This window comes from Phodopus roborovskii, unplaced genomic scaffold (genome assembly GCF_943737965.1).
Source record: "Phodopus roborovskii unplaced genomic scaffold, PHOROB, whole genome shotgun sequence".
Classification (NCBI taxonomy): domain Eukaryota; kingdom Metazoa; phylum Chordata; class Mammalia; order Rodentia; family Cricetidae; genus Phodopus; species Phodopus roborovskii.
In genome coordinates, this window is record NW_026126541.1 from 20,707,153 (window position 1) to 20,733,468 (window position 26,316).

Here is a 26,316-nt window from a genome sequence, read left to right on the forward strand (position 1 = left end):
CATTTATTTTGCCTTTACCTGGTGAGAGTTAGATGTCCTTAGACACTTTATGGTCATCATGATGTTGGTGAGTAATTTGTGTCCAGGAAACAAGAAGGGCAGCCAGTGGTTATCATTATTTACTTTGTACCAAGCCCTGAGCATTATCTACCAGAGCCATTAAATCATTAGCCATTTATTTATGTATTTGGAATAAGGAGGCTTAGACTTAAGATGAGGGGTTAGCCCAAGTTTACTCTGCCAGTAAGTGGGAGACCTACTTTTTCAAGCCATGATGTACTGATGTGTTGGCTGTGAGATAATGTGCTTGTGATGAGATGTCATTCCATTAATCACCAGGGTTGATTCAGCTGACCTGGCCAGGCAGGTATCCCCTTCCTTTCCCTCACAGAGACCTATGTATCTTTCCCAATGTGTGCATTTCCCCCAAGGCTGCATACCCTGTAGAAGAGGACTATTTGTTCATAAGAAATTACAGCAGTGCTCTGGTTGAGCCTCCAAGCTACCGCTCAATGCCAGGATGTGTTTTCCTGGTATTGTTGCTGGGGCCCCTAACCTACCTGTCCACCTCCCCCCATTGCAAAGCCCACTTGAACATCCTATCCTTCAGAGACAGCCATTATCTGATTTCACTGAAGAACTCTGAATTCTTAGTTTCAAGCTCACAGAAGGGAACACTGGAGACTGAGGGGCTGTTCACAAGTGTGGGGCCTGATGGGATTGTCTCTTCAGAAGAGCTAAAGTAAACTCAAGGAGTAGGGAGGTGTTGGGTGTTAGGGAGAGAGGGGAGGGAGAGAGTTAGGCCATGATGTCCCAGAGATGGTCTAGGGAGTGATAATTGCTGAAAGATCCAAGGTCAAACCCAAAGCTGATGGACAGGACCAAAGTAGAGGGATGAATGAAAAATGAGAAAAATGCCGGCTTGTGTATGGGAGATCTTTGTGCTTAGGGACATGAATTCGGATTCAAATGTCTTCAATTATGGCAATGTCTCCCCTATGCCTAAGGAAACATTAGACAGCTTTTAAGCTCAGTAGTTCACACCTAACGACAGTTACCTTGGGCACAGGCAGGTGACACTGTGCAGGAGCCTGCCTCTGAGAAGCAAACACTGCCATTGTCATTACGTTGGGTTGCCGAAGGGACTCAGATGGCCTTTCCAATCCCTTCCCTCCAAACCCATGAAAACCTGGGGCAGATCCTTGCCTGGTAAGTGAGACCAATCCCTACTCAGTTTTAACTCCACTCGCTGAGTAAACCAAAGTGTGCACTAAAGAGCAGGGCACTGACAAGCTCAAATAACACAAACAATCCCAGCTCTTGAGAGGCAGAAAGGAAGGCAGATCTCCGTGAATCCAGCCTAGTCTACAGAGAGAGTTCCAGGCTGGTCAGGGCTCCACAGTGACTCTGTATTGAAAAAACAAAACACCGAGAGTACTGCAAATCCATACTTACTGTGAATCTAGTTTATGAAAGTCTTTTGACAACTCTCTTGCCCTTGCCTTGATCTTGACCAAAAGGCTGAGACTCCAGTTCTATCCTAAAATGGATAAACAGTTTAACCTGTAAGGTTAACAGTATGAGATCCCTCTTGGACCTTTTCTCTGATCTGTGCTAAAGCATCAGGACTCAGTGGCTATCACCAACTGAATTAGTTCCCTATTAAAAAAAAAAGGCTGTGGGGCTGGAAACATGATTTACCAGGCACTAACCTACAGTAGTTATGAGTACTTGCAGAAGACCTTGGTTCAGTTACCAGCACATGCAAGGTGGCTCAAAATTGATTTTTTTTTAAAATAAAAAATTTTGTATTTACTTAGAAGCATTCAGGATGTCAACAAAACAGCTGCAATGTTTTTTGGTTTTTTTGATTTATTTTGTTTTTTCTTTTGCAATTACAGAGTATTATTCAGTTAATAGAACAATTATCTTTGTATAAGCTGCATCAGAGACAACTGAAGATGGGGGGAAAAAAAACTACTGTCTCCATATATAAATAGTTTGTGCTGTGCATCAACAAGAACCTGCTTTGAATTTCCATGCCAATTTACAACCCCCATACTGTACCAGGTAAGGTTAGTGGCTCTTGAAAATACCACCAGGACAGGGATATCTGAAGACACATTTGGTCGTGTGTTAACTATACAAAAAAGACACTGTGCAGTTTAAAAACAAATCTTACACAACTTTACATTTCATTTCTTTTTCCTTTAAAAGGAGTTGTGTACAGGGGAGTTAAATGCTTTAGAGACAAAAAACAAAAATTGCACTAGAACCAACTTATTCATCATCATCTTCTTCATCTTTGTCTTCCTCTTCCTCCTCTTCCTCATCTTCTTCATCCTCCTCATTGTCTTCCTCTTCCTTCTTTTCTTGCTCTTTTCGGCCTTGACCACGCCCTTTTCCTCTGCATTGGGTTTCCTTTTAGCTCTGTAAGCATCAATATCCTTTCTGTACTTCTCCTTCAGCTTGGCAGCCTTCCTTTCGTAGGGATGCTTGTCATCTGTGACAGTGTTGTTCCACATCTCTCCCAGTTTCTTTGCAACATCACCAATGGACAAGCCTGGGTGTTCTCCTTTTTGGGGGGCAGATACTCAGAAAAGAACAAGAAGGGGGCCTCTTGGGGTCCTTGAACTTCTTTTTGGTCTCCTATTTGGGGTGGAGATGTAGGTTTTTTCATTTCTCTTTCATAACAAGCCTTGTCCGCCTTTGCCATGTCTTCAAATTTCCCCGTTTCTTTAGCAGACATGGTCTGAGCATTTCTTGGAGAGTTCTGAGAAGTTGACAGAAGCATCCGGGTGCTTCTTCTTGTGTTCCTCCCGGCAAATTTTCACAAAGAATGCATATGAGGACATTTTGCCTCTCAGCTTCTTAGGATCTCCTTTGCCCGTGGTTAGTTGATTTTCGTCTGTGAGGCACAGAGTCGCCCAGTGCTCATCCGGCTCACGCTTGCCCTGGCACTGTCTCTATGGAGCTCAATGTACTGCAATGGCTGCCCAAATCAGTTTTTAAACTCCAGTTCCAGGGTATCAGATTACTCTTCTAGCCTCTGTGATGCACAGACATGCACTCAGACAAGACACTCTCTTACCATGTGTGTCCCCACCAGAGACTGATAACAAGGGATCGCACTGGGAGCAGAGAAGCAGCCTTGAGACACTGAATGTGCTGGTGACTTGATGCTGGTCTTCACAGCCTCCAGGACAGTAAGGAACGGATTTTTGTTACTCATTCTGCGGATTCATCAGGCGCACAACACCTGGGCATCATGCTATTTCTTCATGGCCCTTTGACAGGTTGCTGTATTTTCTTGTTGGTTCATTGCCTGGCCTTCTTGTCACCATGCTGGCACTAAATGGCTTCACAATTGTCACCTGAAGACATGAATGAATAAGATAGAGCATAAATGAAACTCAAAATTTAAAGAACAGGATCTATATTGATATATTTCTAACTATAAGTCGAAATGTTGATTTTAAAAATCAGTAAAGTAAAATGTTATTGAAAACATTTCAAAAGCACTCACTACAGATTTTAAAATAGTCACACTGGTGCCTGAAACATTTCCCTGGTAAACATTTTCATTTTCATCAAATACAACTACCCCCTAGGTATGGTAGTACGTTCTTGAAATCCCAATACTTGGGGCGGGGGATCATGTTAATGAGACCAGCCTGGGCTACACAGAGGGACCCTGTATAAAACAATAACAACAACAAAAAAGGCTTAAAATTGAGCAAACTGTTATATAAACTACAAAATCCTTAAACAAATTATACAAACATATTTTCCTTTTTTTCAGTCAGTTGGCATTTTGGACCATGATTCTAGAATATAGATTCTTACCACATGACTCAATCAGTGAATGAAATAAAACATTCTGTGACTGAACGAGCCAGAGACCTGTGAAGGATATGCAATGGCTGCTTAGACCCCTTGCTGGAGTGATCCAGGACCCTAACTCTCTCTGTGAATATGAATCCACCCCCACCCCAGAAATAAAACAAAAGTACAGATGTTTGTTTGAGTTGTGAAAATAGTATTGGTTTCCTGTTAAATCAAGACACATATGTATTACCTTAGAGTTCTAGGAGTCAGAAGTCCAAGTGTCATCAGACTAAAAGCAGGGCATCAGCAAGACCAATTCCTTCAGGAGGGTGGAGTGGAACTTGTTTATTATTATTATTATTATTATTATTATTATTATTATTATTATTATTGGTCATAGTACTACTAGTAATTTATCTTTCCAGCCCGTAGAGACTGCCTGCTTTCCTTGGCTTGTGGCCTGAGTCATTGTAATCTTTGTGTTGTCACATTTTTCCCTAGGACTCCCTGTCTGTCTCATTGATGTTGAACCTGCCAGAATAATCTCCCCATTGCAAGATCCTTAACTTAGTAATACGTGAAGGGCTCTTTTGCCATGCACGGTGGGTGATATATTCCCCTCTTCGGAAGACTGTGATATGGGTGTCACTAGAGTGCCACTACTTGAATCTTAGCCAGAGAATTTGAAGCCCTTTCTAACAATCCAATCCCTCAGTAGCTGTCCTGACTTACCTCATCTTTGCTCTTCTCTGAGCTGTTTTCCTATCAGATAATAACACATACATCACCTGATGCATTACAATAGGTCAGACACTATCTTGATTCCCTGAGTCTAGACACCAGAAGAGAAAGCCCAGGCAGGAAGGAGCAGAATCAGTGCTGAATTCAGGAAACCTCTGGATTTAACCTTAATTAGCATTAAACATAGTTAACGACTGGGTTGTTCTATCTCTGATGACCCAGCTTCCTCCTGAGCTCCTGGTGCTGACTATGGCATCTCAATTTAGATGGTTGACATCTCACTGTGATCTTCAGATCAGACTCTGGCTCACACTGGAATATGCCAATGTGGCCACATACCCCTGAGGCAGGCCAAGCTTCAGAGTGGTTTGGGATCAACTGAACACATTAAATCATTAACCAGAAAGAGAGAGAGAGAGAAAGAAAGGGAGACAGAGACAGACAGACGACAGAGAACAGCCAGCCCTTGACCATGGTGATCCACAAGGAAGAAGTCCTTGAGTGCTCTCTGGACCGGTTCCTGCAGCCCATGCTCAGTACTGAAAAGTATTACTTTTATAAGTGGGGATGTGAGTCATGTTTCTTCTGTTTTTATTGAGTACACGGAAGCAACAGTTAATGCAATTTGGTCCAAACTCCAAGTATAATTCCACTGCTGGAAGAGCAGTAAGGCTCAGATTTATTAGAAGGCAGAGGAGGTTCTGCCATAGTTCATTAATGTTTTTCATTTTTCATCTCTGTTAAGCTCAATGCTGTCTGGTAAGCCAGCCAACACAGACCAGACACTTTCCTCAACAAAGCAGTTCCTATTCTGAGCCCATGTTCACATGGGAATCCGGCAGGTAAGGTTTGTGTACCCTGTGGATACTTCCCATAGTCAGGAGTCATCAGGAAATAAGCAGACACTTAGTTACTGCTCCAAAGAAGGCATTGTCACCCTTCCACAGGCCACAATCACTTTTCCCTTTCACCTCTTTACCTAGAAACAACCATCTGATCTCTTTGCCTACAACCTTACCCTTCACAGACTTTTATTAAACAGAACCCAGAGTGAGCCTTTCAAAGCATGAGCCATACAACGTTCACATTCCACTCAAAACCCTTCAGTGCCTCCCTCTTCCTCAAGGCCCCTCCTAACAGGAAGCTCCTCCTTCAGTTTTCCTCCATAATACGTATCTCCAGCAGCTGATAAGATTCAATTGCTTTCTGTCACGGCCATTGAATGTTCTATGAGGTTACTGACTAGTTGTGCCATTTAATTAGCATCCATCTTAACTAGATTAGTACCTGGCACATAGCGAGTGATCAATAAAGGAATATATAATTGTAGTTAAGACATCACCTGTACTTTTTTTTTTTTTTTTTTTTTTTTTTTTTGTAGCTTCTGCAACACACACTGCGGGGACAAATAGGGGTATTCTCTCTCTCTCTCTCTCTCTCTCTCTCTCTCTCTCTCTCTCTCCCTCACTCTCTCCCTCTCCTTTTCTCTGCCCATGATTTCATTCATCAGAAGTGTAGAGTCTGATAGCAAGAGGGATGAAGGGAAAGCATTAAGCACAGATTTGCTTTCTATCTACCTCTGACTATGGGGATTAGCATCTAGGAATAGGCACATCTGTGAATCCCTAGCAATTGGAGGTTTAAGGTTATGTGGGTGAATTTCTCCAAGGAAAGTTCATGGCTTTAATCAGATTACCATAAAGGCCCAGACACAAATGTGTTCTAGAATCATTGAATTATCTCCCTGAATCTCAAGATTCCTTTTGCTTTTAAAACAAGAATTAGCATCAGGAAATACAAAGATGTGATTAGATTACATACAGAGAGCACCAATGTAATTTGTACCTAGTTTAAAGAATTCAGCTAATTAACATGGCTAAGCAAGTTTAGGCCTTATCCACACAATGATAGCTGAAACAATTAGGCAACCCAAATTTGCCAGATTTGCCCTGAGGATATATATCTACAACAGAGACATAGATATGCACAAGGCTATTCAATAAAACAGTTTATAACACTAAAATATAAAATACTGAAAATAGCCTATGTCATATTTAAAAGGACTGTTAAATAAATATGGCCATATCTACTTAACAGAATACCATACAAACAACACAACATGTTTCTGTTAAATGACATGGAGTCTGGGGAAGGTCAGAGGAGAAGGAAAGATTGCAAAATGTTAGAAGGAAACTTTGGAATGATTGGCCACTTGGTTGCACTGGTGGCTGCCATTTCAACTTTATCTGGAATTAACTACAACCCAAGTGTCTGGGTACACCTGTGAGAAGTTTTTTTTTTCCCCTTAATTAAATCATTTGAAGTGGGAAAACCTAATTATAATCCAGATCTTTTGAGGTGGGAAGATCCACTAGGCCACATATAGTGTGAGCCTAAGTAAAGGACATGGAAGAAGGAAGTTCTCTTTGCCTGCTTGCTCTCACTCTTGCTGGCAAGCCCATTCCTTCACTGGCATTAAAGCTTACATCGCCTGGATTCTAGCATCATACCAAAGACCACCTAAAAACATCCAGCCTTGCAAACTGAACAACTACTAGGCTCTTGGACTTTCTGCTGGTGAGCAGCCATTGTTGGACTAGCTAGACCACAGTTTGCAACCCACTCGCTCTACATATTTTAATAGTTAATTTAAATTAATAATAGTTATCAAATTATATTTAATAACAAATATATAAATATAACAGAACACACACACGTGTTCATACTATCAGTTCTGTTCCTTTAGAAAACCCTGATCAATACAGTGACTTACAGGTGTATACATAAGTAAAAATGTGTTAAATTATACCTTTTGGTTACAGACATTATGTTATAATAATATATTATAATAATATATTATATAATAATATATTGATGAAGCTGTTTGAACAAAGCAACCCACAAAAGGATGTTTAGATTATGCTTGCCATTATATAGGGAAAAAAAAGGAAGAAAAAGACTTCCAGACTTCTGCTTATTTAGAGGTAATATAAACTGATGTAATTCAAATGGTTTATGTGAGGAGGAGGAAAAAGGATGGGATGATAATAATAATAATAATAATAACAGTAAAAAGAATAACATGGAAACGATGACCACAAATTCTTTGACAATTTTTGGGTTAAAAAAAAAAGTTCAGGAGGTGATGGCACAGGCCTTTAATCCCAGCACTCAGGAAGCAGAGGCAGGCAGATATCTGTGAGTTTGAGGCCAGCCTGGTCTAGAGTGAGTTCCAGGACAGCCAGGGCTACACAGAGAAACCCTGTCTTGAGGGAAAAAAAAAAGATGGAAAAAGGGGTCTGGAGAGATGGTCCTCCCAGAGAGAACCTGTCTTCTAGGCCCAGAACTCTCTTTACAGTCAACAACATTTATAACTCCAGATAACTCGAGTTCCAGAGGATCCAATGCCCTCATCTGTCCTCCACGGGCCCAGTAATGCATGCGGCACACAGACATACATGCGAAAACACCCATACACACAAAATGGAAATCCATCTGAAAAACATAATTGTAAAGGTAGGAGGAACCTCATGAGAATCTCCCCACCCACTCTGGTGGAGTTGTCATTGTTCAGGTCTTGTTTAAGTGGCCGTATTTTTCTGAGTTCAGTTTCCTATCAGATGCAGATGTCCTGGCCACCTGGGTCCCACAGTCTTTCCTCTTTCCCTGTTGTGTGGTGTTGTGTGTTGTGTGGTACAGGTTAGGCTGTGTTGTGGATGCACCAGTTGAGCACACCATGGCCAATGATCCTCTGCAGTTTGACCAACTTTCTTGAATGGTCTCTGTCTGCTAGACGAAGAGCTGCAGGCAATGTAAGTGCTGAGAGGGGGGGGGGCAATCTTCTCCGTCTTCTCCAGGAATGAATCACTAATTGGTCATCCAATACCCAGTAATTATCCCTAGAAAATTTTCACAAGAGCAACACTAAATAGACTCAGCACATTGTGAATGTGTGTGTGTGTGTATCATATATCACCATATATCATATAATATAAATACATATTTAAAGGAGAAAAGCCATGGATTTGAGAGGGAGAACATGTAAAGGGCTGAAGGGGGATATGTAAATATAGTACACATGTATGAAATTCAGTAAATAAATAAAATTTTAAGATGGAAGAAAGCTGACATGGTGGCACAGACCTATAATCTCAGGTAAGTCTGTGCTAGAACAATTGTTGCTAGTATGAGGCCAGCTTGGTCTACATAGTGAGCTCTGGGCCAGCCTGAGCTACAGAGTGAGTTTTTAACCAAAAACAAAGCATATAACAACAACACAAAGCAAAAGAACAACAAAAGGTCACCAAGTGTCTGAAGAGGCAGCAGTTAAAGACACTTGCTGCTCCTGCACAGGGCCCTCATTCAGTTCCTACACCCACATGGCAGCTTACAACTGCTACTGACTCCAGTTTGAGGGATCTGATGCCCTCTTGTGGCCTCCTTGAACATTGTACTCACATAGTATACATATACATGCAGGCAAAGGGTTCACACACATAAAATAAAAATAAGTCTTCAAAGAAAACATACAGGGTGGATGAGAGCCACATTCATGTCCCTGAACATGGGCACATTCATTGCTGCTCCAAACACTGGAAGTGCTACTGAGTCACGCTACAGGCTGAGTGTTTAAGAGATTTGGATCTTCCATTCTGGCTCTTGGAGCCCTGCAGTATGAAATGAGATCTATCATAAAGTCATCCTGCTCCAACAAAGCCCACAGTATCCTTTCGGAATGCTTCACCAACTAAATTACAAGACATTACAACAAATTATTGCTGTAAGCCTTTAAGTTTTGCCTTTTTAAAATTGTGTCAATATACACCTTGATGACCTGAATGTATCACCAGCACTGAGAAAGAACAGAATGCATCTGAAACTTATGGGGTGCCTCTTGCCCAAGCTGTATCTTTTGTGTTAACAGTTTGTTACAACTTACCAACCTAACACACACCAAATTAGTAACATTTTATCCCTTCTTATGACTTTGGGGCTTTTCTGTTGCTCCTCACCGTGACAGCTGGCATCCCTCATTTGGCTGTCCTGAGCTGGGACTTCAGCCTGGACATCTACACTGTCCTTCAGCCTTCAGTCTTTCCCTCTAGGTGACAAGTCCCCTGCAAGTCTTTACCAATTTTCTGTCTGAGGCAGATCCACTTGGGACCTCCTTGCTTTTTCTTTCTCTTTTCCTTTATTTTTTCTTTTTTCTTTGCTTGTTTAAAGATTATCCTTATAATTTAAATTTTGTACATTTAGATGTTTTGCTTGCATATATACCAGTGTGGCACTTTTGTGCCTGATGACTGGGGGGGGCGGGGCTAAAGAGCATTAGATCCATTGGAACTGAAGTTATAGATGGTTGTGAGATGCCACCACTCTTAACCAAGTCATACTTTTCTTTGTTTTTGAGACAGAGTCCTTACACACACACACACACACACACACACACACACACATACACACACACACACGCACACACAGTTTTTAATTTTTATTTTACATGTCGATTCCAGTTCCCTCTCTCCCACCCTCTCATGCCCCCAACCACCCTCCCCTCCCCTCCCACCACCACTCCACATGTAGGGTGATGCCCTCCAGGAGCAGTCATCTAAATTTGTCAAATCATTTGGAGTAGGGACTAGGCCTTCTCTCCTGTCTCTAGGTTAATGGAGTATCCCTCCATGGGGGATGTGTCCCCAAAGTCCTTTTGTGCACCAGAAATACATCCTGGCTCCACTGTCTGAGGTCCCTTAGACTGCTCAGTCCTTCTAGCTGAGACCCATGTTCAGGGGGTCTGAGTCAGTCCCATGCTGGATTCCCAGCTATCAGTCTGGGGGCCCATTAGCTCTTCTTTGTTCAGGTCAGCTGTCTGTATGTGTTTCTGCAGCCTGGTCTTGTCCTCCCTCTCTGGATCTGGATTCCATTTCCGCTTAGTGTTTAGTTGTGGGTGTTTGCTTCTGTTTTCATCAGCTACTAGATGAGGGTTCCATGATGATGGATAAGTTAGTTGTTGATCTCATTATCAGGGAAGGGCATTTATGGTAGCCTTTCTACTGTTGCTCAAATTGTTAGTTGGGGTCAGACTTGTAGGTCTCTGGACATTTTTCTAGGTTTAGTTTTTTTTTTTTTTTTTTTTTTTTGGTTTAGTTTTCTTTTCAAACCTATAATGGCTCCCTCTTTTATTCTCTCCCCCCTCTCTCTCCTCTTGTCTATTCCTCCCCTGACTCTATCTTCCCAGTCCCAAGTGCTTTCCTCTCCTCCCCTTCTCTTTCTCCTAGTTCCCTCTCCACTCACTGCACTGCCCTCCCCATATGCTGAGGAGATCTTGTCCCTTTCCCCTTCTGTGATGGACCTTATATGAATCTCTTAAAATCCTCCTTGTATCCTAGTTCCTCTGGCAGTGTGAATTATAGGCTGGTGATCCTTTGCTCTATGTCCAAAATCCATATATGAGTGAGTACATACCATGTTCCTCTTTTTGTGACTGGGTTACCTCACTCAGGATGGTTTCTTCAAGCTCCATCCACTTGCCTGCAAATTTCAAGATTCCATTATTTTTTTTTCTGCAGAGTAGTATTCAATTGGGTAGATGAATCACACCTTCTTTGTCCATTCTTCAGTTGAGGGGCATCTAGGTTGCTTCCAGGTTCTTGCTATTACAAATAATGCTGCTATGAACATAGTTGAACACATGTCTTTGTTGCATGGATGTGGATCATTTGGGTATATGCCTAAGAGGGGGATAGCTGGGTCCTGTGGTAAACTGATTCCCATTTTTCTGAGGAAACACCATATTGATCTCCAAAATGGCTGTACAAGTTTGCACTCCCACCAGCAGTGGAGGAGTGGTCCCCTTTCTCCACATCCTCTCTAGCATAAGTTGTCATGGATGTTTCTAATTTTAGCCATTCTGGCAGGAGTAAGAAGGTATCTCAGGGTTATTTTGATTTGCATTTCCCTGATAGGTAAGGATGTTGAGCACTTTCTTAAGTGTCTTTCAGCCGTTTTTATTTCCTCTATTGAGAGTTCTCTATTCAGTTCTGTACCCCCATTTTTTTAAATAGGATAAACACAGTAAAAATGGCAATCTTGCAAAAAGCAGATTCAATGCAATCCCCATTAAAATCCCAGCACAATTCTTCACTGACCTTGAAAGGATAATGATCAACTTTATATGGAAAAACAATAAAGGAACTTCAGGAGGCATCACCATCTCTGACTTTAAGCTCTACTACAGAGCAATAGTCCTGAAAACAGCCTGGTATTAGGACAAAAATAGACAAGTAGACCAATGGAATCGAATTGAAATCTTGATATTAACCCACACACCTATGAACACCTGGTTTTTGACAAAACAGCTAAAAGTATACAATGGGAGAAGGAAAGCATTTTCAACAAATGGTGCTGGCACAACTGGATGATGGTGTGTAGAAGACTGCAGATAGACCCATGTCTATCGCCATGCACAAAACTTAAGTCTAAATGGATCAAAGACCTCAACATAAATCCAGCCACACTAACCCTCTTAGAACAGAAAGTTGCGGGTACTCTTGAACAAATTGGTACAGGAGACTGCATCCTGGACATAACTCCAGTAGCACAGACACTGAGATTAACAATTAATAAATGGGTTCTCCTCAAACTGAGAAGCTTCTGTAAGGCAAAGGACACAGCTGACATAACCAAACGGCAGCCCACAGACTGGGAAAAGATCTTCACCAACCCTACATATGACAAAGGGCTGATCTCCTAAATATACAAAGAACTCAACAAAACACCAATAACCCTATCAGAGTCTTTATCTTAGTCAGGGTTTCTATTGCTGTTACAAAACACCATGACCAAAACTCAAGTTGGGAAGAAAGGGGTTTATTTGGCTTGTATTTCCACATTGCTGCTCATTATTGAAGGTAGTCAGGACAGGAACTGGGCAGGGACCTGGAGGCAGGAACTGATGCAGAGGCCATGGAACCGGCCAGCTTAATGGTTTGCTTCTCATGGTTTGCTCAGCCCACTTTTTTTTTTTTTTTTTTTTTTTTTTTGTCAGAAAATTACACTGCCTATAGTCAGTCCATAGTGGAGTTATATATACATATATTTATTTTTCTTATTTTACATGTGGATCCCAGTTCCCTCTCCCTCCCTTCCATGCCCCCTGACCTCCCTTCCCATCCCATTCAGCCCACCTTCTTATTGAACCCAGGACCAGCCCAGGGATGGCCACACCTACCATGGGCTGGGCCATCCTCCATTGATCACTACTTGAGAAAATGCCTTACAGCTGGATCTCATGGAGGCAGTTCCTCAGCTGAAGCTCCTTCCTCTAAAGACTCAAGTTTGTGCCAAGTTAACAAAAAATCAGCCTGTAGCGTCTCACTATGTATCCCAAGCTGGTGAACTCACAATCTCCCTATGTTCAGCCTCACAAGCGCTGGGATTATAGGCATTCACTGCCATATCCCATGCTGAAATTTTATGTATATGCTGTACATGGTTATTATTTGACTTATTTGAAGGCACATGATGAAGAGGTTAGAGATTTAGTATCATGAAGTCTTCCCATTTCAACTAATCTAACAAAAAATGTGTGTGTGTATGTGTATGTATGTGTATGTACATATGTGTATATGAGTTCATGTCTGTGTGTATGTATGTATGTGGTGTCTCTCTCTTTGTGTGTGTGTTAGGAAAGGGAAGCAAAGCAAATGTGGAAAATATTAACAACACATAAATCCAGCAAAAGAAGATACACTTAGTAGACTTTTCTTCCAACTTCTCTGTAAATCTAAAACTTTCAAAGTAAAAAGTCAGGAAAAATAAGAGCAGAACACTACACAGTTAAGGAAAGGCAAACATAGTTTGTGTCGATGAAACCAGTTCTTCCCACCTCTTTTGCTGCGGCTGGTTTTCTGAAATAACATCAAAGCTGCCAAGGTGTCAAGGGAGCTGATCCAGGAACATTGCCAGCAGCATGACCACAGGCTCAGCTTACTGGGACCAAAATGCAGCATCCTATAGGAATCCTTACAAGCTGTGAACACAGCCACTTCTCCCAGGATTCCTATCAAGGAATTAGGCTGACGAAAGTAAAAAAGCAGCAGCAGCTGCTGCTGCTGATATAATAATAACGATAATAAACAAAAATATGCCTGAAAATTAGAAAGGAAAACACTACAAATGTTTAATGGGCTAGGTTTAAGAAATTATACTCTATTACTTGATATACTACACAGACACTAAACACAGGCTTTAAGGGTTTGGAAAATGAAAAGCAAGATTTGAGCTGTTGAGATGGCTCAGCAGGAAAGGCGCTTGCCACAAAAGTCTGACAGCCTGAGTTCAAATCCCTGGAGCCCACTAAAGGTCATCGGAGAGAACTGACACCTCAGAGTTGTTCTCTGACCTCCACACGTGTACTACAGAATCTGTGCATCTACATAGACACATCACACACACACACACACACACACACACACACACACACTCAGAAACAACAAAGACTTTTAAGAATTTGTAACTAGCAGTTAATGAAATAGGAAACCATGTGATTGCAGTTTGAACATAAAAAGCATGAAGAGACATGAATAAGACTAACACCTCTTAGGCAAACAGTTAATTCTCTCAATTAGTGTTTCAGGAGTGGGGATCTTTTCCATTAGTCATTTGAAACTGCCCCAATGTATGCAATAGATAGAAAAAAAAATCTCAAGAAAGTTACATTTACTTCTATATAAACTGGAAAGACAATGTGCTTCAGGATATGCTGGTTGTTCAAGAGTCTAAATACCAAGTGACAAATGAGCTAATCATGCAAGAAAACAGCATGTCCATGGCAGGAGGATGGCCTCAGATGCAAAAGAAACCTGGAGAGAGCACACCTAAGGGGTCGGATCTGAACGTTCTTGTCGCTTTTTCACTACTACTTTATAATGCCCAATTTACAGAAGGAACAGAGAGAACCCCATATTCCCACTCATCTGGCACTTACTGTGTGTTTTTCTTCTGTTCTGAGCTATACTGCTGCTGCCCCCTCAGTACGAACTGTGGAGTAAGCAGGCCAGTGGCGCTGTTTTTCTGGCTGAAGCTGCTTTCTGCACCTTTCTGAGGAGACACCTTGCACAGCACACAGCACCTTCAACCCTGCTGCAGGGAACCTACCACCTCTGCTCTTAGCCATATGCTTTAGATGCTGCCAACTGAATTGCTTGTTATAATTCTTATTTTGTTTGTATTTATGTGTGTGTGTGTGTCTAAATGAACAAGCGTAAGGGTGCCCACTGAAGTGCCTTAGACATTGGAAGAAGATGTTGACACCCCTGGACTGGAGCTAGAGGTGGTTATGAGCCATAAACACGGGAGCTGAGAACTGAACGCAGGCTCTTTAGACAAGAAGCGGCTGCTCTTAAACGCCAAGCCATGCTTCCAGACCCTGATCACTGCCTTCATTCTTTCCTCCTCCCCCTCCTCCTTCTCCTTCTCATCCTCCTCCTCCTCCTCCTTCTCATCCTCCTTCTTCTCCTCCTTCTCATCCTCCTCCTCCTTCTCATCCTCCTTCTTCTCATCCTTCTTCTTTGCTTTAAAATTATTTTGTGTGTAAGCATGTTTGGGTTTGGTCTTCATGTATGTCTGTTTACCACTAGTGTGCCTTGTATCCATGGAAGCTAGAAGAGCGCATTGGCTCCCCTGGAACTAGTTACGGATGGTTGTGAGCCACAGGAGTCGAACCTGGGTCCTCTAGAAGAGCAACCAGTGATCTTAGCCACTGAGCTACCTCTCCAGCCCCTAGACACTGCTTTTAAACAACAAAGTGTGGTGGAAGTGGCCTAAGACTTCTGAAGTTAGCTCACATTAAACCTCATAGCTTCAGTCTGATGGTAAAAGCAGTATGATGTTTACTGCAACACCCCATACTGCCTGCTGTGCTTCAGTGGCCCAATAATTATTTTGAATGGATAAAAGGTCTAGGACAAGATGCTGTCAGGCCCCAGGGATATAGGGATAAAGGTGCCAGGTCAGTCCCTGTAAAGAAACCATCTAAGGAACCCAGAATAAACACATCAAGAAGCTCAGCAGCTATCATAATAGGGAGATGCAAATTGAGTTGGATGGAAGGAGCAGCCCTGAGGAGGTGACTTAAATGCATGGCAGTAAGGAGGTTAGGAAAGGCTTTCAAGGGTGATGAATGAGAGAGCAAGGTTCAAATGTGCCAGCCCAGCACGTGACAGAGAGGTCTGGAGGCCTCCATGGTTTGGGAAAGTAACCTATGAAAATATTTTAACATTGATCGTTAGAGAGACCATTGGACCAGCATGTCCACATTAGGGTGCTGAAGACGAGGCTTCTTCTGAATCAAATGTCACAGGAGAGTAGAAGACTGGATTCTCCGTTTCTGGGAAATTTGGGGTATTTACTTTTTGTTTTCATCTGTTATGCTCAAGTCCTGGCAAAGAGTGGGTGTTCCCCAAGGGCTTCAGACAGCCTGGCAAGGCAATGACACGGACAGCCAAAGCAGAACAGGCTCCCCAATTGTTCCCAGGACTTGCTGTTCTTTAGCCTTTTGCCCCGAGGGGCTCTAGAGCCTGGGGTGTGCAGGCCTGGTATTATCTGTGGGAACAGAAATAGACTCCCTGCCATGGAAAGAGGCCACAAAAGGGGCACCCACCCAGCTATATGGGGGTGTAACCCTTGATGCTTTTTACCCTTGAAGTAGAGATTGGATAACTGTTTCCCACAAAGCCAAACACAGAAGGAAAAAGAAAAAAAAACTGCAGGCAAACAAATTGGTGTCTCCAAACCAGTTCACTGTCTTTCATCATCAACAATCAGATTGCAACTTACTGCTTTCCGCAATTAGATTAAAACAGTCATTGGGTAATTAGTCTTATTAACATAATATCTGCCCAGAGGAAAACATCTACGTTAGTTTGAACACTAAATGATCTTTGTCTTTCCTGCGTAATTCCCATTGACTCTGTCTTAAATTTGCACAAGGTATATTCATCCTGATCAGACACTTAATAACCATATATAAACAGACATTTTGCCACAAGAACCGTGTCTCTGAAGAGGACACTCGGCTTGTTTTATTCCATAGATTTACAAGAAAATCCCTTTTGGTTCCCTTTTCCTTCAGTAGCCACCACTCTCTTTCCTAAGGAGGTCAAGTAGGTTCCAATTGCAGGAAAACAAAACAAACAAGAACTCTCTTTCATTTTAAAAGCATAAGGTTATCAAAATCAAGGCACTCCATGTCTTGGTGATTTAATCTCTCAGAATAACAAATACTATTTCCAAAGGGAGACAGCAATAGGCAAGGGTCTACAGTAGCAAGCAAATATAATAACTCAGGGAAATAAACTGCGTGAAAATATGCTCAGATAAGGGTAGATGATTTAGTTGATTTCGTTGTCATCCCAGCTCTGTCCTTGTAAGAAAATTGTAAGAAAGCTAGCTCTCTGTTTCCCTCCCCATAAAGGAAGGATGGGAGCATCTGTGGTAAAAGTTAAATGGCGGGGAGCGGGGTGGTAGAACTGGGATGGGGTGGGAGTTGGGTTGTATACAAACGATGTAACAATTGTTACTAATTGTCCGTTTGACACCTAGAAGCAAGCCTCCAGACACACCTATGAGTGCTATCTAGTTTAAGGTTAGCCTCTGAGAATGTGTGTGAGGGATTCTCTTGGTTATGTTAACTGGTGTGGGAAGACCCATCTTATTTGCAGGGATCCTGGACCATCTCAATGGAGAGGCTCAGATGAGCACCAACATGCAGTCTTTAACCCACCGCTCTCTGCTCTTGACTACAGATGTGCTGTGACCAGTTGCTTCAAGTTCCTGCTCCTTTAACTGCCACACAAGAATGGGTTTCTAACAGAATTGTGAGGCAAATAGCCTTTTTTTTTTTCCTCTTGTAAATTGCTTTTATCAGGGTATATTATCCAGTGATGAACACCTTTAATCCCAGCACTTGGGAGGCAGAGGCAGGCAGATCTACAGAGTGAGTTCCAAGACAGCCTCCAAAGCCTCAGAGAAACCCTGTCTCAAAAAAAAAAACAATAACAAACACAAAAACAAAACAAAGAATTTAAGACAGTTCAATGTGATGTTTCTCTTTGGAATGATAAAATGTCCTGAAATTAGATAATTATCATGGCCGTACACCTTACAAATATACTAAAAAGCACTGAATTCTATACCTTTAAATGCCAAAGTTTATGATATTTGAATTATATCTCATTTTAAACTTAAGAAAAACCCTGTGTGTGTGGACGTGGTGGTGGTATATACACGTGAGCGCAGGTTGCCTGCAGATGCCAAAAGAGGGAAGACGATCGATCCCCTGGAGCTAGAAGCAATTGTGAGCTACTGCATGCGGGTGCTGGGAACGGAACCAGGTCCCCTACACCAGTGCAAGCTCTTAACCGCTGAACATGTCCTGAATCTCAGTTTTAAAAGTAGGGCCAGGTGCCACGCTCAAAAGGCAGTGAGGAAAACATATATGAAAGTATCTGGAAAATTAGAGAGTGCCATCTTCAATGATGATAGGCTGTATTTACTGGGAGGTTTTCTTGGTGCTGTTCTTGTGATTTTGTGTTTTATTTATTTTGAGTTCAAACACTAAGAAGCTGAGAATTTACTGATGCCACAGGTCCTTAGAATGAGAGATTCCAACCGGGCTCAATTGTTTCCCATCTTTACTTTGACTTGAGTAAATATTGCCCTTTGCTACGACAGAGGAGTGATATCTGTGGCCACCTTCCTGAGGCAGCTTCTGCTCTGTCACTATAGAAGGCTGAGTCTTCAGTTCCCTGGACAAGTTCAGGACCTATAGAACAGCTCCAGCTGTTTTGGTACGTACGACATGCAACCCAAAGCAGTTACAGTGGCCCAGGAGTCCATGTTTGCAAGGAAATTCCCTGGAATCAGAGAGAGGTGGATTTCCCAGAAGAGATGGACAGGCTGTTGTTGCCTTCAGCAGACAAAACAGCAGAAAAGTGACTCAGACTTCCCTGTGTTGGAGCCAGAGGGACACTAGCTATCTGTGAGAGCATCTCTTCAATCATCTATCTCATAAAGCAGGAAAAAGACATTCATAAAACTAAGTAGCAGAGTTAGAAGCAGTCCCTGAACCTCTCACAGCCTGGTCACCACCACACGCTAGAAATTCTCATATTTCATATCATATCAAAAATACCAGAACACACCAAAAATACAGAGCTTGGGACATTTGCTCCAGATCTAAGAACTCAGGGAACTGGTGCACATGAGTCTAAAATTAATTACAAGTGCCCCAGATGGTTCTGTTGCTTGGGAGAAAAGCAATCCTGTTGCTTGAATGCCCTGTCTTTGCTGCTGATATGTATATTCTGAGCTGTGGTGGTCTTTCTGGTCAGGTGTACCTAAGACCAAAAACTACTAATTAGACTCACCGGGGGAACTTTCATGACACCTCAGAGACCGAGACCCAAGAGAATCTATAATTGATCTGATCTCTGAAGTTCAGAGAAAATAAAGAATCATCAGCTCAGACATCCCTTACCCAGGGATTGTAAATTAAATGTAGCTCTGGAAAGTTATTGCCAATTACTGTGTCATAAAGGGTGATGGCGATGGCGGTGATGATGATGATGAAGACATTTCCTGTGTGCTTCCTGGATCCAAGACATCATATTAAGAATTTTATGAGCATAATTTAATGTTCAACAACATTAGCCTGTTCATATCATTTTCCCTTTTCCATGACTGCAATATGTCACTAGTTGAAGGCTACCAATTTAATAACAGTTATTAGAGAGAGCCTGCCGTTAGTTAACACGATAGTGGGGTAGTTATCAGACCTCCAGAGACTGCTGCTAGGGTAAATGTAAGTTGATAACTGTTAGGGAGAAATGCAAATAAACAGGAGTAGTAAGGTCAGTGCAAACATCCATGTACTGTGATGTAAAAATAACAGAGAAGCCCTGTGGGTAATCTTGGTTTGTTTTTAGGCTATGTAGCCCAAATTGACTTCAACCTTGCCATCCTCCTGCCTCTGCCTCTGCCTCCTGAGTGCTGGGATTGCAGGTGTGTACCACCACACGCAGCAATCTCTGTCTCCTTTTAAATGTATCTAGGACCAGTTGTGCCTCAGCCTGGGGTATCCATGCTGGGCCTGGAGTCCATCACCTTAGTTAGATATACTCCATCTCAGGAAAAATAAATGGCATGAAAATACATGTCGCTGAGTCACAGAATCACAGAGACAAAATTATTTCTGTTTCCAGATGAGACTTAAAAGGTTAAATTGTTTGTTCCAAGTTACCTGGTTCTTCCCTGGCTGAACAAGAATTACAGTCTGGCCCTCCTGATGCTACAGAAACTACCCCCACCTTCAAACAAGAACTATAGCCCAAGCCCCCTGATACTATTGAAAAAAAAAATATGAAGCAAGAACCCTACCCCCTGATTGCAGAGAAGCTCCCAACCATCAAACTCCCTCCATTCAATCCTCCTTGACAAAAACAAAAAGCATGTCAGGAAAGCATTATCAGATCTGCCTCCTGCTAACACTTGGAAATAGTCCTGTGAGGCACACAGTAATTGGCTTTCAAGGCCTAAATAGGTGAGGGGTTTGGTTCAGTTGTTAAGAGTGCTTACCTAGTGTGCCTTGTCTTCAGTTCTCAGCATCATATAAACTGGGTGTGGTGGTGAAAGGCCTGTAATGCTAGCAATCTGGGTGTGAAAAGGAGGATCGGGAGTTCGAGGTCATCCTTGGCAATGTAAGTTTGAGGCCATCCTGGGCTTCATGAGATCTTCTTTATACAAAAACAAGACAAGACAAAAAACTAACCAAGCTGTAAAGCGTGAGCTGTGAGTGCCAGTGTATTACAGAAACTGGTTTAAAAGTATTCTGAAACAAACACAAGTGGGTATTCAGTTTACCAAGAAATGCATTCACCTTTGAAAAAACGCCAATTAAAAAAGAAAGGTAGCACCTGGGAGATAAAAGCAGGCAAATCTCCATGAGTTAAAGGCCAGTCTGGGCTCCACAGACTCCCAAGCCAGCCAGAATGATGCAGTGAGACAGTGTCTAACAATAAATTACTAGGAAAGTGGGTTGAGACTGTGAGACATAGGACTGCATCAGTTGGATGTGTTTTAAGCTTGGAAAGACTGTTGTCAAATGAGGAGTGTGACCAAATCTATTTGACATTGCTGGATCTCTCCTTTCTTTCAAAAGTCATATTTAACTAAGAGAAAATCAAAGAGAGTAGACAAGACCAATTCAAAAGGAAAATGAGTAAGCATCTGTGTTTACTCATCCCCATCTCCGTTCTGCTAAAAGACAGTCATTCTGATGCGTAATATACAAGCCCAAAAACTGTCTTTGCTAACGTTGGATCACATACACATAGATCACAGATTGATTTTATTTTTCTCATTTAACAGTGCATGATGACCGTCTTACCTTATTTTAATGGTAAACTGAATGACTTATTTTAAGCACTTTGGATAACCTTTGTCATAGCAAATATCCGGCTGGCACCGTGGACATGTTCTTACATGCAGTCCCACTGTACCAGCAGGAGTAAAACTGTAGATATACATCAAGTCCAGAGTCACCAGAGAAGCTAGCAAAACCTCTGGCTCTGCCAGCACAGAGAAAGCTTGGCTTGTGGTTTTCAGTGTGTGTGTACTAAGCAGCAGCACGCCCTGGCTCTTACCATCTCTGGCCAGCATGTGTGGTTCAGCCAGCATGGATGAGGGTACGGGAGGAGTTCTGATTTGGAGGCCTTTGGATTTCTATAGTAAACACTCCCACCGAGGCTGGCTTTAAATATCAACAGTTCAAACAACGGGCTCACAAGATGCCTGACCATGTAGTAACTGGGACTGAGCCGTTGTGAGTCACCAGCAGCCTTTCAGTGACCAGTTATGACACCCACACAACAGACATTTCTACCTCAACATAGCCTCATCACAGCCTGATTTCAAACAGATTGTCACCGTGCCTAAGAAAAAGGTGGGTATGACTGGAACAAATGATCGAGAGCCAAAAATGGGAGGGAGGAAGTGAATTGGGGGAACACCCTTCTCGTATGTCTTTAATAATTTGTTGCTCCTAGTGGACGCCCTCCAAGAGTGATGAGGTTCTTCTGAAGATGGAGAGGTATGCATGTTTTTTGTTTTTTTTTTCTGCCAGATAAAAAAGCTTACCAGTCTGGTTTTCTGTTATATTGACATCTATTAGGTGTCCCTTACAGTTTTCCCCTTTGGCAGCTGCTGAATAGCTTAGGCTTGCAATATTTTCCCTGAATAATGATTTTGTGTGTGTGTGTGTGTGTGTGTGTGTGTGTGTGTGAGAGAGAGAGAGAGAGAGAGAGAGAGAGAGAGAGAGAGAGAGCATTTTAAAGCCATTCCAGTTGTGCCAATAAGATAATGGAACTTTAGAAACTCAGCTATGTATAGGAAAAGATAGAAAGCCCATGTGCTTATTCTGCAAGAAACCACCACTCTTAATGAGGGTGCTGGTGCGAAAAGCTTGGGAAATTCTCTTTTAAGTTGTCGTTAGCACAGAATTATGATGTGTGGATGAAAATTCCTCATGTTGCCTTTACCAAAGGACAAAATTATAAATCAAGGCCAGGGACTTTCATCTGTAATCTCAGTTCTTGGGAGGCTGAGACAGGGGGATTGCTGTGAGTTTGAGAGCCACCTGGGCTACATAATGAGTTCCAGACCAGTCTGGACACAGTGTGTGGTGAGACTGCTCAAAAAGAAAAAAAAAAAGTAAGAACTGGGTAGAAAGATGTCTTTGAAGGGTACTTGCTTCATGAGTGTGAGGGCCTGAGTTCCTATTCCCAGCACCCACATAAAAAGTCAGGCGTGGATGGGTGTGCCTGGAATCCCAGTGTCTCAGGGAGGGGACAAGCTCTAAATTCAGAAAGACCTGAGCTCAAGGATATAAGGGGCAGAAGGGTAGGACAGGACACCCAATATCCTCTGGCCTCTGAACACACATAAGTATGCACGTATCACATGATCACACAATTATACAAAAATAAGAACCATAAAAATGGAAAAGGATGAAATTGAAATGTAAAGATCTTAATTAGCTTTACTTTATTGGGTTTCACTTATTGCATGTGTGTGTGTGTGTGTGTGTGTGTGTGTGTGTGTGTGAGTAATGTGTGAGTGTGGGTGCACACATGCCACAGTGTGTGTGTGAAAGTTAGAGAACAGCTTCCAGAAGTCAGTTCTCTTCTTCTGCTGTGGGTTCTGGGAATCACACTAAGGACAGCAGGTTTGCTCTTTAACCAGCTAAGCCAGCTTGTCCGCCACAGCAATATGTTTGAATCTATAGTCATGCCACATTTCATTTCAAAAAACAGAATAAGTGTTTCAATGGGCTGATAAGAAAAGGTTTGAAGAAAGTAGAAACAAAAACAAAAGGTTGATGTCAAAGTTCCTTTCTTTGTACAGCTGGGAGAGAGAACAATAGAAAAATAACTGACGGGCGTCAGATTGATTGAGGTCACACTCTATTCGTGCATGCGTTAGGGTGAAGGCAGCGGACACCTCATGTCCGCCCAGGAGATCTGGCTCTTGGGGTTCTTTTTCCAATTCCTTAGGAGGCTGGATAAGCAGCTTGGTTCTTGGTGACATGGAATTTTATTGTGAGCTGTTAGCCTGGTCCCTTGGACCTTAGCCTAAAGCAATGACCTTTCATTTTTGTTGTACATATCTAGTACCATTTCATGCCTTTAAACTTAAGATGGAAGCTCTGATATAGGGAAAAGAGCACTGGATTTGTAACCAGAAAATAAGGATTCGAGTGTCAACTTCTGCAATTGTGCAGTTGTGTATCCCCTGGCTTCTTGTGGCTTCCCTATGCTCTAAACTTTGGGATCAACTCCCTGCTCCAGGGGTCCTCCTGAAGGCCGCACTATTTGAGGCATGGTTAAAACAGCTTTTGACATGAATGACACTATCCCAACATAGCCTGTTATTGGTCCCATTTGATTAGAATGGAATGGTTTTGGCTTACCAAACTTTGGATGTGCTTTCTAAAAGCATAAATATTCCATCATTGAAAAAGTATTCGTGGTGTAATAAGAAATATATTTGGTCTTTGTACCTGACTCTGGGCTCAGAGCTCCTAAAACCCTTGGAATTTCCTGAGTGACAGAACCTGGCTTTTGTTTCCTTGCAAGGAGTACGTTTTGATCTTGCCTGAATTTATGTTAATGAGGTAACTAGAACTGATCCCTGGGTAGCCTCACAATGGGGCTGGTTGCCATACAGACCAAGTAATGAGAAGCTTGGAACTTTCAGCCCAGTCTACTGACCACTTGGGAGAAATGAAGTGCTAAGATTCAACTGTAAGAAACCCAACTAAGGAGGCTTGATTCGCTTCTAGGTTGATGGACGCACAAGCACACAGATGGGATAGTGTGCCTGAGAGGGCATTGATGTTCCTAACCCAAAACTCTTAAATGCAGGCATCTCTTAGATAAAGGAGTTTATTGAGAACTGCTTCATGGGCTTGGGTATAACTGAGAACCACACAGCATCCACAAAAGCCTGGATTCAATCCCCAGCATGCAAACTAAATAAATGTAAGAGCAAGAGATGTTACAGATGCTAGTTAGGGAGAGGACCAGATCCTCTTCACAACCACCAGCAACAAGGCTAGGGAGCCATAGGAAAGATGGCCACCAGATCCAACAGCAGACTGTTTCCATAAGAGAATTTGGGAAAGGAAGGCATGAATCTATGGATTGAATGTCCACTGGTGTGGAAAAGAGGGAGGAGAGGACATGACACAAGGCAAGGGAGTGTGGAGGTAGACAGGTGGAAAGTCCATAGGAACTACCTGTTGCTTCTGAATGGTGGCATTTTAGTGGAGATTGCAACATCCGTTCCAGAATACAAACCACTCCATTGTTGCTTTGGCTCAAAGCTTTCAACTGATTAGTGTCTGTCATCTCCTTCCCATCTTCTAGCCCTAGAAATTACAGTTAGAGCACCTCAGAGTTTTCAAAGCACAAAGTGTCCTAAGTTCTTATTCTTTGTCTCTTCCACCTGGCTGTCCCTGAGTTGCACCCCTTTGCAATATAATTGTCACTGAAGTAACTAATAATACTAGGGACCAGTGAGATGGCTCAGCAGGTATAAGCCCATGCCACCAAGCTGGATATTCTGAGTTTGGTCCCCAGAGCCCACACAGTAAGTAGATGGAAGAAATGGCTTTTAGAGATGTTCTCTGACCACAGATGCCACAGCAGAACTCAGGGATGAACAATGCTGCTCTGACCTTGTCTGAGAAGCTAATCCCAAATCCAGCCACAGCATGATGTTGCCAGGTCAATCTTGGCCACCTACTACAATCTACTGGGTCACATGAATGAAATTTTAAACCAGATTACCCCAACTTTCTGTAAAACCAGCTCCTCTTAGTCTGGTCCTGTTGGAGAAATCACTAAGGTCCTGCTGTCTGCAATACTCCTGTCAAATCTAAACATATGGTCTCCTATGATCATTGTAACATAAAGAACAACCTCTTAATATTCCAGCAATGACAATTCATCATAGTCTACAAAATAGAGCAACAGACAAATGTTGATGTGAATCACTTTACTGCATTTCCTACCTCCTTTTGTTCAGATTTTGTAGTTGAAATGTTCTTTGTTTTTAAGAAAGGGAGTAAGGAGAACTGCTTCACATTCTGAGGAAAACGAATACTCCCATTTGGCTGTAGAAAGTATTCGTTTTGGCAAGTGCTGTGGCTTAGGTTTGGTTTGAGTGTGTCCCCCAGGGGTTCATGTACCAAAGTTCAACTCCCATTGTGAAGAATTAAGAGGGTGGATTGGGGCTCTTGGAGAGGATTAGGACTAGATAAAGTCATGAAGCCAGAGCCCCATCACTCCATCCTGTGTCTTTGTAAGAAACACAGAGGCCTGAAAAGATGTATATATATCCTGTCTTTGCCATGTGGGGCCTAGAGCTGCTTTCCAACTCTGCCATCAGGACAACCATGACTAGATGTGACCCCTCAACCTTCTCTCTGAAGAATCATGAGCCAATACAAGTGCCCTGTTTCAATTAACTTAGTCTGTGGTATTATGTTATTGGAGGTAGAAAATGACTAATACAATGACAAGTACTCCATTATCAAAGCATCCACACTCACGAGGGTTTACTGTGGGCCCCTCTCCACACTACATTGTCTGCTATGCAGGGCTTCATAGTTAGGATAAATCAAACTCTTTTTTTAGAAAGTAAATACAGTCTAATTACATTTGATTAATTTACAAGGCACAGTGGTTCCAGTGACAGCTTAAAAGCCAAGAATACTCTGAATCACAGTTGGCTATTACTGGCCAGTGTCACTATAGATTATGGAGACTGAAAAGTTATTAGCTTTAAAGGAATGCTTGAGATGGAGGCATTTTGATGAGTAATCATGTTCTTTTTCTCCTTGCTTTGGCTTTTTGGCTCTGCTGTACAGGCAAGACTGGCCTCAAATCCCCGGTGCTTCGGCCTGAATGCTGGGATTACAAGCCTTTGCCACCACACCCAGCTCAATATTCTTTACCATAATCATAGAAACTTAGCCGTCGATGCTCCTAGGTAAGTTGGGAGTGGAACAGTGTCTTGCCACAATCATCCCATTTCTGAGTCCCTTATCATATGTTTTATACATATTTGCAAAACATAGAGTCTCCTGGTCACTTAGTTTCATCAGTTATTAACTTCTTAAATAAC

General features: G+C 42.3%; 1 pseudogene; it reads right to left on the reverse strand.

The window, feature by feature from the left end:
* Positions 1-2,280: 2,280 nt before the first annotated feature.
* Positions 2,281-3,232, reverse strand: LOC127233544 (high mobility group protein B1-like; annotated as a pseudogene).
* Positions 3,233-26,316: the final 23,084 nt, after the last annotated feature.